Below are 11,162 nucleotides of genomic sequence, written 5' to 3'. Positions count from 1 at the left end.
GTATTTTTATGTCCTCCTATCTATATATTACATCCTTTCAATGTGTGAGGCCTGTGTGAGTTAAGCAGGTATTTGGTTTCATTTCCCTCTCACAAATCAGCAAGCTCACATTTTTAGAACACAAAGAAGGGAGGATACAAGTACATATTCACAGAATGACTAGGTTGAAGGTGCTTTCATAGTCATTTTACCCTCTTGACCCCCTTGCACAGGGTGCCGTGATCACTTTTCATTTTATGAAAGAAAATGCCAAAATGCAGAACTGTTCAGCAAATTGATCAAGATGAAAGACGGCGTCTGTAACAGTCAGGCTAGTTTAAGTACTCATGCTCCTTCCAGCATACCCAGGATACAGCAGTTGCCTTTGTGTTAACTGAGCCCAGGTTCCTGACTCCAGCTTATTATTCCACACAACGCACTGTGTGCTTTATTGAAATAAGTATGAGTGTATCTTCAAGGAAAGCTGGCTCTCAGCAACTATTTATCAGAATGTCATACTTCTGGAAGCAAAACGTACAGAAGTGAGTTCTGGCTCCATCTTCTATTAACTGAGTGAATGGAGCAAGTTACTTAGCCTCTGTACTTCAGGTTTCTTACTATTAAATAGGTATTAATTAACTCACTGGGTGCTTCAGAGGATTATACATTATAATAATACATGGAAATTGTTAAAGCCAGTATTGAACATATAGTAAATGCACCTCACAATTAGACATTTTTAACATAAAGCTTGAACACATGTTTTATTTATCCATTTTAATAGTTCAATATAATTGTATTAGAATAATTTTTTTAAATTAAATAATGTAGATTTACACATATAATCTATTTACTAAGTTACATAACAGGAGATCGAAACATTTAGACCCTTGATTCAGAACCGTTAATTATAATCTGTAAAATATACAGAAACATGTTTGTCATTTTCATAATTTGAAGTGCATTTTCATGAGTAGTAAGATTTAGAAAATGTCTGAGATTGTAAAGTCTACTTATGATGTCTTCTTGCATCCCTTTCACCTTTGATTCTTGTTTTCTAATGAAAGCAAACAAAAGTAAATGTTCTCATCTTACCTCAACTACTTTTTTTAAAAAACTGTTCATGCTTTGACAATCTTAATTCTGTGACTAAAATATACAGCTATTAACTTGAGCCTATATTGTTGTAATTTATATGGCCGATTTGGCTTTTCATTGAGATTTCATACTTGTCAAGAACCTCTTGCTTTGTTTGCTAAGCTGCTTATTAGGAAATTTAAAGGTAAAAGATAAAACACTTTTTTCATTCCTTCTCATTGGATTTTTATAAAATCTTATTACAGTTTAGTTGGATCCATCTAAAGAAATTCTATTTTATGGTTGAATACATAATTTGAAGGCAGATGAACATAGATACAAATACTTCTCCTTTCCTGTGGTATCTGAAAATTTTAGTTTGTTCCAGAAAGGAGATTTAAATAAGGTAGTCTAATTTCATTTTTAAGTGAAGTATACTTCTGTAGTTCAATGCCTAGTTTTGCCATGAATAAGTTAAGAAGGCAAGGTAGATTTGCTAACCATTTTTAAATTAAGTTATGCCATGACTTTCTAAACTTTACTCTCAGATTCTAAAATAATTTGCATCTGACGCTATTAAAAAATGAATATTGACTCCCTAGTTTCTTTGCCTGGCTTGTCTACATGGAGGAAGTCTAATCAGTGCGACTTCTCATCCTTCCGAGGGTAGAAGTCTTTCCCCACTCAAGTTTTCAAAATATTTCACAACTATCTGAATAGTTTGTAACAGCTCAGATATTCATAAACTGGAACAACTCTATAAATTTAAAATGAGAACAACAGAAACTCACTGAAATAAAAACAATACAAAGACCTAGTTTTTATTTAAAGTGTTAAAAGAAAAATTTATATACGTGTATATGTATATAAATCATTATATATGTTAAAAGAAAATTTTATGTACGTGTATTCCTTTAACAGGGCACTTAGAAACACACAGAGAACCCATGGCACAAAGGCCCAGAAGTTTCTTCAAGTAGTGAAAGAGTCCCAGATGGCGATAGCTTCAACACCAGCTTCTCTGGCTGTGTATTTTGCATTTTTATAATATCAAGCATGGGATTTGTTTTCTCCAGGAAGCAATAAGGTAACTTTTCCCTACTAAAATGGATCAAGGCTAATGTAAACAGAGCTGCCAAACTCTCATGATAAGAGACTTCCTAAGGTTGGCAGAGTTTAAACTTTCCAGACAAATCCAATAATGTCAAGGTAAATATGAGGGGTTTTGATATGGATACCAATCTCTAGGAAGACAGAATGGGATCCCTCTCTCAATTATAATGATTATACCACCACCACAGCCCAGCTGGGAAATTGCAAAATGCAATCAAGTTATTCCAGATTATCTCAGCCAGTAATCAGGACTTTCGCCTGGATTTAGTCTGACCTCAGAAGACTAATGGAGCGAGTCTCAACATGGAGAATCCGTGGGCTTGGATGAAGCTTGGAGAATTTTACATGGATGGGTACACAGAAACTGTCACTAGCAGAACACCTGAGAGAGACCTGGAGGCTGCTGGAATGGTTCGACTGCAGCTTCACTCTTCATAAAATGGGTAGAAATATAACCTGCATTACTCCATGTAAATATTAATCATACACCTAAATATTGCATTTCATTTTTAAGCTTTGATACATGCATTCTATTCACGTGTCAAATATTTAAGAGTTTATATAATAAAAAAAAGTTCTGCTTTTGGAAGGATTTTTACAATATGTCCGTACATTAATGTGCAATTTTATTTTGACCACACTACTAGATCCATACCTCAAGACGGGTTTGAATACGCCAACAGAATATTTCTTGCTAGACGAGAGTGGTGGCCTAGTTCTCTGACCTGACAACCCTAGATTTGTCACCACTCTGTGAGCTTTATAATGAACTCAATCATCGATTAAAGGAGGTTCATAATTCAGCTAGAGTTTTGGAAGAAAATCACTTTTTATCTGCTTGTGTAAATCTAAAAGTCAGCGTCAGATTTCTGAGCTCTTTAAACTTGAAGAACAAAGAACTAAGAGAGGAAAGGAGGAGCTAGTGCTATCAGAGCTGCTCTGATGTCACAAGAGGAAATCTTAGATCTGTACAATAGGAAAACAAGGAGTGGAAGAGAACATTTTCAATGTGTGATTGTCTTACTGAAGGCAATTTATTGCCAAGGTCCAAAGTTAAGTTTACAATTAGAAATCTGATTCTTGTTAACTCAAAAGGAGGTGACTTTCACTCTCATTCAAAGTAAATGAAAAGTAGAGATAACATAAGCAACGTCTTGTAGAATTTGCTTAGATGAAGCTCTTTACCCTAAATAAAACGTGGCAATTTCTTTTCTTCTCCACTGTGGGGCCAATATCTACATAATAACATTAAGTAGGAGAGGAATAAAAGTATAATACCGTTGTGGGTCTCTAAGGGTACAAGAGGATAAAGACAAAAATAATCTTAAAAGATTAGGAAATTATTTGTAATATTGCCACTGAAATTGTAGCAATTATTATTTAATACAGTCATTTCCCAATGGGACTGAAAGTAAATATGCATAATACAGTTTAAGAATAAAAAACATAAGAGAGTAATGCAATAATTGTAGTACATTTTATTACAGATAATATTTTTAGGCTGAAGATAAGCGCACCAAGAAATGGTTCTGGGAAGTTCAATGTGCTTTGAGAATGGGGTTTCTTTTTAAAAGCAATATCTTCATCTATAGCTTGTGAATTGTATCTTTTCCCATGATGATCAGTGAGGGAGAGACCAAAGGGAGAAAAGCAAAATTTGTTTCAGTTGAGAGTATGCCAAATACACGGTGATTCACAGCGTCCTAATCAGACAGGCGTGACATCTCACTAAAAAAAAAAAGGTTCACCCCACCCGCCCTGGAAACTGTTCTTTGCCCAAGCTCAGCATACTGATAACTACTTTCTAGACATGTCACCATGCTTATACTGGATTGGCAAGAAAATTATATGAGAACGCTGACCAAAGCAAGTTAAATCATTATATGACTCTAATGCTGGCCTTTTCAAATAAATTCAACTATGAATATAATTGTTTTTAATTCAGGAACTAAACTCATTTATTTATGACTTTTTTATTTGTCCTGCATTTTTTTCAGCATTTTACATAACTCATACATGTGAGGAAAATTATAATAAACATTTCTGTTCACATTCTTTTTCATATCTAATTCTGTAAGATTACATAGATTAAATACATTTATGGCTTAAAGGAACTTTAGGAATTATCTCACTGAATCCCTCATTTTATAGGTGAGAAAATAAAAGCCTTATCTACCATCACAAAGGATTGAGTTTTTCACTAGGACAAAAATCCAGTCTCTTCTATTAATACTCTGATTTTTAAGAACAGAGTTATTTCATGAGTTATATAAAATAGGTAGGTTTTGCAAATTATTGCTAGTAATATCTGTAGAAAAATTAGACATTTGAGTTAAAACTCATGATTTCCCTAAATGGTAGTGCATCTGAATCACCTGGGAAATAAAAAAAATAAAAATCACAGACCTACTGACTCAGAATCTCGTAAGATTGTACTCACCCATTAGTATATTTAAAACAAATGAACAAACAAACAAACAAACAAACAAAAAAAAAATCTCTGTGAGAGAACCTCTGAGCTTTATTAAAAATCAGGTCCACCGAATTTTTACACAGGAATTTACAACTGACTCCTTGATTAAAATAAATGTTGGAAGATTTTAAAATGAGAACTCAGTGTTTTGATGGAATCCTGAATAAATATGTAATAGAAATTAATGAAGGCTACATTTTTTTGTTATTAGTGGTATAAGGATATCTGTAGTTGATTGGGGTCCAAGAATAACATAAAAATTAATAATAATAACAACCAGAAACCATCTTAAACCACACTATTGATCAAATGGCATCTTGAATATCAGAGAAAATCACAAGCCAAGCTTGATGTGTAGAGGATACATTTTACGTAGGATTTTATAAATCCCATTATTCCAAATCTTTTCTATTCTATTTCTAATCGTGCTCCTGCTCATCACTTAAACAAACTACATAATTAAAAGACCAAGAAAATGTTTCTGATGGTATCACATTTTGAGATCCCAAATAGACCAGAGCCAGACACCTTGGCCCCCAAGAATAGTCATTAGGTATAAGGGAAAACTATAGTGTGTTCTCTCCTTAAACTCCTTTCTTCTCTTGGGAGGAGCATACCCGGTTCTCTAGGAATTAATTTTCTTTTCCTTTTAAGCTTATGTTTTCGGGGGCAGGGCGGGTGGTGGGGAGTCAGGGAGAGAGAGAGGGATCTTAATTATAGTATTCCTCTCACTTGGCCACAGGGGTGGACAAATGATTGAGGAACATCTGCAGAAGGTCTTCTTGTGTTTAATTCAAATGGCAGTTATAAGAAAAAGCTCTCTCACCTCTGATGATGAAGGCACAAGACCATCTTCTGTAGGGAGTGAAGGGGAATGGAGGGACAAAAAATAAAGCAAGGCAGAGAGAGTCCTGGCAATGTTTGAGTCCCTATCCAGTCATCTTGCCAAGCTTCTTCCCTTCCTCCCCACCCCCAGTTCTTTGTTTTTGTGAAACAATAAGCTTTTCTTTTTGCCCTCAAAACCCAGTTTGGACTGGATTCCTATAACTTGCAACCAAAGAAGTTTTAATTCATTAAAAATTCAAGTGCCCTTAGATTTCATATACCATTTAGGACAAACCCATATTATTTAACTTTCTCATGTAATGCACTTGTTGGAGAGAGGGATGGCAGATGCAATTTTTTTATTGGCCATTTTCACATAAATTTTCATTGCTGGCTATTCTCTGGGAAAAAAAATAGGAAGCTAAAAACAGCAGCAACAACAAAGCCTCTTTAAAAATGTAGGATTAAACCAAAAAAAAAGGACAATAGGTTTATCATTTTGTATAAATGTAAATATTTGCACACCTCAATTTCTTATAGACTAAATTTTATATTGTATCTTGAGTTCAAAATGTCAGTAATTTTGGAAAAATCTTCTCAAGTAAGCTAAATTTATTATTCATACCTTTGTAAGTTCTGATAGTATGTTAGACATGTTTTTCTTCAATTTAAATTGATTTTATCTATTAGTCAACAAAATTATCTAAATGATTTGAAAAGATCAATGTTCTTGTCAGAACCTATCACTTTCATTGCATTTTATCTACAACCTTAGTTTGGGTTTATATTTAACCTTTTATATTAAACATTTTCAAACTTTCAAACAACAAAACGCTCCAAGGTGTCTTATTTTCTGAATGGTTATCATTATTTTCTTTGTATTTTTATTAGATGATGAGGCTTCACTAGTAATATTTACTGTAATGTTTAAGTATTTTTTTTTTAATTATCATCAGCCTAGTTGACACAGGGTCAGTGCATTTTTTGAGTTTTCTGAATGCCATGTTTTTTTTTTGCCTCATGTGAAGACATGAAAAATATGTTGTATGGCCACAGGGATGCTGACTATAGTGTTAATTTGTATTTATGACAGGTGTGGGAAAATCTCTGCAGGAATGTGTCTGCATTTCTCATCAGTAAGTACTTACTGAGCATCCACTATATACTCAGCATCTGAGATAGGAATTGTGAAAGAGTCAAAATGTGTGTAGGGCATGGTCCCTTTGAGTTAATATACATAACAACATGAGAAAACAATAAGGACTAAATTATACTTTTCATTAGAAGTTCAGAAAAGGAAAAATATGGGCCAGATCTATTTTCTTAGAAAATGTGGAAACTGTACAGTGCCAAAATGAGTGACATGTATAGACAGAAAAAATAAAGAGAAGACATTCCTAACTCCACCTGAAATGGAACCCTCCTGTATAATATACCATTCAGATAACTAATCCACACACATATTTGTTCTCATTAATGGCAAGGAACTCAGTACCTTGTGGGGAAACTCATTCATCCCAGGAAGTTTAATTGGAAGTTTCTTTCTTATGTTTAATTGAGATTAATCTTAACTGAAAGTTTAAATTCACTCTGGTAAGTAGACTCCTACTATCTGCAGATTGGTCACACAATCTGACACCTTGTCAAGAAGAACTGAGCTCCTATTTTCTTATTTAACATTCCTCCACACAAAGGAGTCTTAGGGATCTTGAGGCTTCCTAGAATTGTGTGAAAATTCTTGTATCATCGAAGACTCTATAAGATGGAAAAGATGCACTAAGTCTCTGCCTTTCTTTGAAATAATGGAACCATCTTAAAATTTTCTTTTGGTGTGATAAAGGTATAAAGGGAAATTAATGGACTGAGGCTTGAATTTCTTGAAAGCTTACCATGTTCCAGGCCCTTCAAAGGGGGGGGTGTGCCAGAGGAGTACTTTACTTATATTACTTTATTTAAACCCTCAACAACATTGTGAAGTAGGTGTGAGTATCTGTATTCTTATGAGAAACAATGTTTAGAAAGGATGAGCAAGGCTGATCTTTTATCCGTTGTGGCTTTCTATTTCTATTTTTTAAAGAAAGATCTTTAAGTATAGAACTATACACTTAAGTTTAGGTGATTTTAGTAATCATGTATATCTCACCCAATCCAGAAGACTTTTGAAATTGGTGGGGATCATTGTTATAATTATGTCCCAACAAAAGGTATAAATTGGGGCTGTCCAGGCAAACCCAAACCTTTGGTTACCATTACTTAAGGTCACTCCTAGGCCACCAGGAGGTCCTATCTGGAAGCACTGTAGTTTAGGGACTTGATAACAGTAATTGCATCATTTGTTTCTAACTCTCATGGTCCCTGTTTCTGTGCATAGTATGAAAAAAATATATCAGCTTCTTATATCGGTGTCCACACAAGAAGTTAATTTTTCTTTTTTTTTAATAAAAGATAGATTTGTACCTAAATTCACTTGAGTTCCTGACAAAATTCCAAACAAAAGAGGACTTCTTTAACTCTCCCCAGACAACAGTTGAGGCAAAGTTCAGTCTTGCACGCATTGTGCTGACTACAGATTAGACAGCTCACTTTCGGCTTTTCATCCACTTAGTTTCTCAAGGTTTGAACAGGTTGGAGCTGTTCTCCAACTCTTTGCTCAGTACTATGCAACTGCTATCCCTACATATCTCAGGAAAAGGTGACATTAATATTTATAGAATCCTTTTAAGATTCCTAATGAAAGATGATTTGATAGTATAAGATATCATTATAATAAACAGACTCTGGGATACTCTTTCAATGTGAACACCATTGAAGAGATGAATTTCAAAGATCTACTTGGTAGTATTCCTAATGACTTTGATTAATTTGGACCAGCAAATATTTAGTCAATCCTTAGTGAGAAATGCTCTGTGCGATTGTTACTTAACAAGAAACTAAAACTTGTTCTACATGTACTAATAGACTGACTCATATATTAAGTTGGGATAAGCACTAATAATGCAGATGAAAACTTGTTCAAATATGCCTTGGAAGAGTCAACTACCAAATAGAAGAGGACTAAATTTCTCAGCATTACCCAGAATGATTCAAGATAGAGCCAAATTAATAGAATATTGTCCAGTTTTACCTTAGTCTTAAAAAGAATGCTAATTGTCATTTTATGTTAAATTAAAGAACAAGGAAGTTGATGCTGACTATATTCTATTAAATAATTATTATATAATTGAAATGCATAAAATTATGAAATTCAGTGTAGAAAAATGATTTGACTATTTAATTTATCTCTCTTTTTTTTAAATTTCCATCAACTTAGAGATTTGGGACATTATTCTTTTGGCTCAATTATATTTTGGATAATCTGATGTATCCTGGTATTTTAAGAAGTGGGAGAGTCATAATATGTTACTGAACTTAGCAACAGATATAAAGCTTATAAATTTTTTTTACAACTTAGCATATGAAAATAGATTTTAAATTTCAGAGCCTACTTCCAAAATATTTTACTTGTTGCAAGGGTGAAGGAGATGCTTACACAAATGTTTCTAATGTAGATGAAAAAAGATACTTTAGAGCACCTAGAAATAACAGCGAAAGATATCATAAGAGTAGACATGCATTTTTGATTTTCTAAAGTTCTCTGCCTATAGATTTGGTAAGGCTGGTTGAGATATACCACTCTTTTGAGGTCTAACTTTAGCTCCCTTTCATAGGAAAAAAAAAAAAATGTTTGCATTTTCCAATCTGTTTGCCACATCAAAGGAGAAATTGAGCTCTAAGATAAAGAAGCTCGTATTTATGTTGGTATTCTGGTACCCAGGACTATAGAATCTAGGTAAAGAGAATCACCAAAGTTATTTCAGTGCTGTAGGCCAACACAAAAATGCACATGCAGAAAAGTTGTAAGGCAGTAGTTTCAGAAACTTTAGGGGCATAATTACTACCTGTGTGTCTTGTTAAACATACATTTTCCTTGATCCCTCCCTTTCTGCCAATCCCAGGACAGATTCATCTGATCTGGAATGAGATCAGGAATTTCAAGTTTACCCAATGCTTGTAATCCAGATGCTGCTTTGAAAACACTTGTCCAAGTTATCAAGTACTAAAACAATGCATGAAAGTTTAAGACAGGTGTGGTAAAGGTAGCAATAGAATATGTTGTTTATTATTTTTTTTTTTTAATGGTCTAGTCCAGGGTGGTTGAAAGGCAAGGATAGAATCAAAATTATAAAATTTTATTTTCTGCCCTTTCACTTTCTTTCTTATCAGCTTCTCCCCTAAATCCACTCTCTATCCCATATGTTCTTTAGATTAGACCCTACTTCTCCTCATCTTTCTAGAATAACTGAACTGAACTTACATCAAGTCCCTTTCAAAGGGGTTTTTTTTTTTCTCACTATAATAGGGTACTCTTAAAATATATTACTTGTCAACTGCTTTTCTATTTGTTAGAGAAGTTTAATCTAGTGGTTAAAGCCAGACTATGTGGGTTCAAATTCTGCCTCTATCACGTGCCTACTATGTTCCTTGAGACAGTCACTTTATGCCTTAGGTTTTTATTGTTGAAAGGGTGATAATAATAGCATCCATGTCATAAAATTCTTCTGAGGAGTAAATAAACTAACAGAGATAAAACATTTAGAACAGCATGAGGAAAATGTTATGGCTTTGTAAATGTCACTGTTGTGTTTAAGCAGTGAACCAGTTACCTGGGCCTAAAGCCTTGGTGTGAGACTTGAGTAACATTTTGAGTCTTGGATTTAGGGACCCATTGTTTTCCCTATTTAAACATAAATAAATACATAAATAGGTGTCATAACCAACTTAAAGAAGGCATGGTAGAACCATGAAAACAAGAAGTGAGATATTTGTGAACAAAGCTGTCTCTTACCTCAATATATAAAACAGTAATTAAAGAATTGTTTCAGAAAATACTCAGAAAGTCATTTGAGACAATTTAATAACATTTATTATCATCATCATCATCATCATTATTTTAATCTAGAAAGAGAAGAATGTTTTCTTAACATTAACAAAGATCTCTCAGCTTAACAGGCAAGCTCAGGCTGATAGAGCATTGACCAAGCATTGCCTGATCTGGGTCCCTAGTTGACAGCTGTGATAGGGTTATCTCACCATCTGGCACCAGAGCTTTGCTTGAGAAATGTCATTGTGGGAAATACCTTGATAAGCTTGTCTGTGATATAAAGTAAGGACTGGAAGCAAGGACATCAATGAGATAAGGGAAAATGAAATGGATAAACCATTCTACTTTAGAAATAAACATGAATTTAGAGGAGAAAAGAAAAGAGAGCAGAGAGTAGAAGAGAAAAGAATGGAAAAGACAAGAAATTCAAATAGGAGAGCATGGGCCAAGGCCTAAAAATGACAGGCCACTAACAACTTTCCGTCACGTGGTTGGTTAAATCACAAGATTTTAAGAAAAAGCATTCCTAATGTTATAACATTGTTTGGGTTTTGGTTTTTGTTGTTTTTTGCTTCCTAGTTTCTACCACCCACCCTCTCATCTCCCCAAGCCTCCAGCGAAGCCTGGTATGCTTGTATATTTCTGTGGGGGTGGTGTTGTGAATAAAGGGCTGGAACTGTAAAGGAAAATGTGGGCAACTGAATGCTGACAGAGAGAGAAAGAGTGAGCAAGGAACTCTATGTAGCAAATTTTAGGAAAGTGGATGACAGTCTA

The sequence above is a fragment of the Rousettus aegyptiacus genome, unplaced genomic scaffold (genome assembly GCF_014176215.1).
Source record: "Rousettus aegyptiacus isolate mRouAeg1 unplaced genomic scaffold, mRouAeg1.p scaffold_m13_p_12, whole genome shotgun sequence".
Taxonomy (NCBI): Eukaryota; Metazoa; Chordata; class Mammalia; order Chiroptera; family Pteropodidae; genus Rousettus; species Rousettus aegyptiacus.
Note: the sequence above shows the minus strand (reverse complement) of the source record.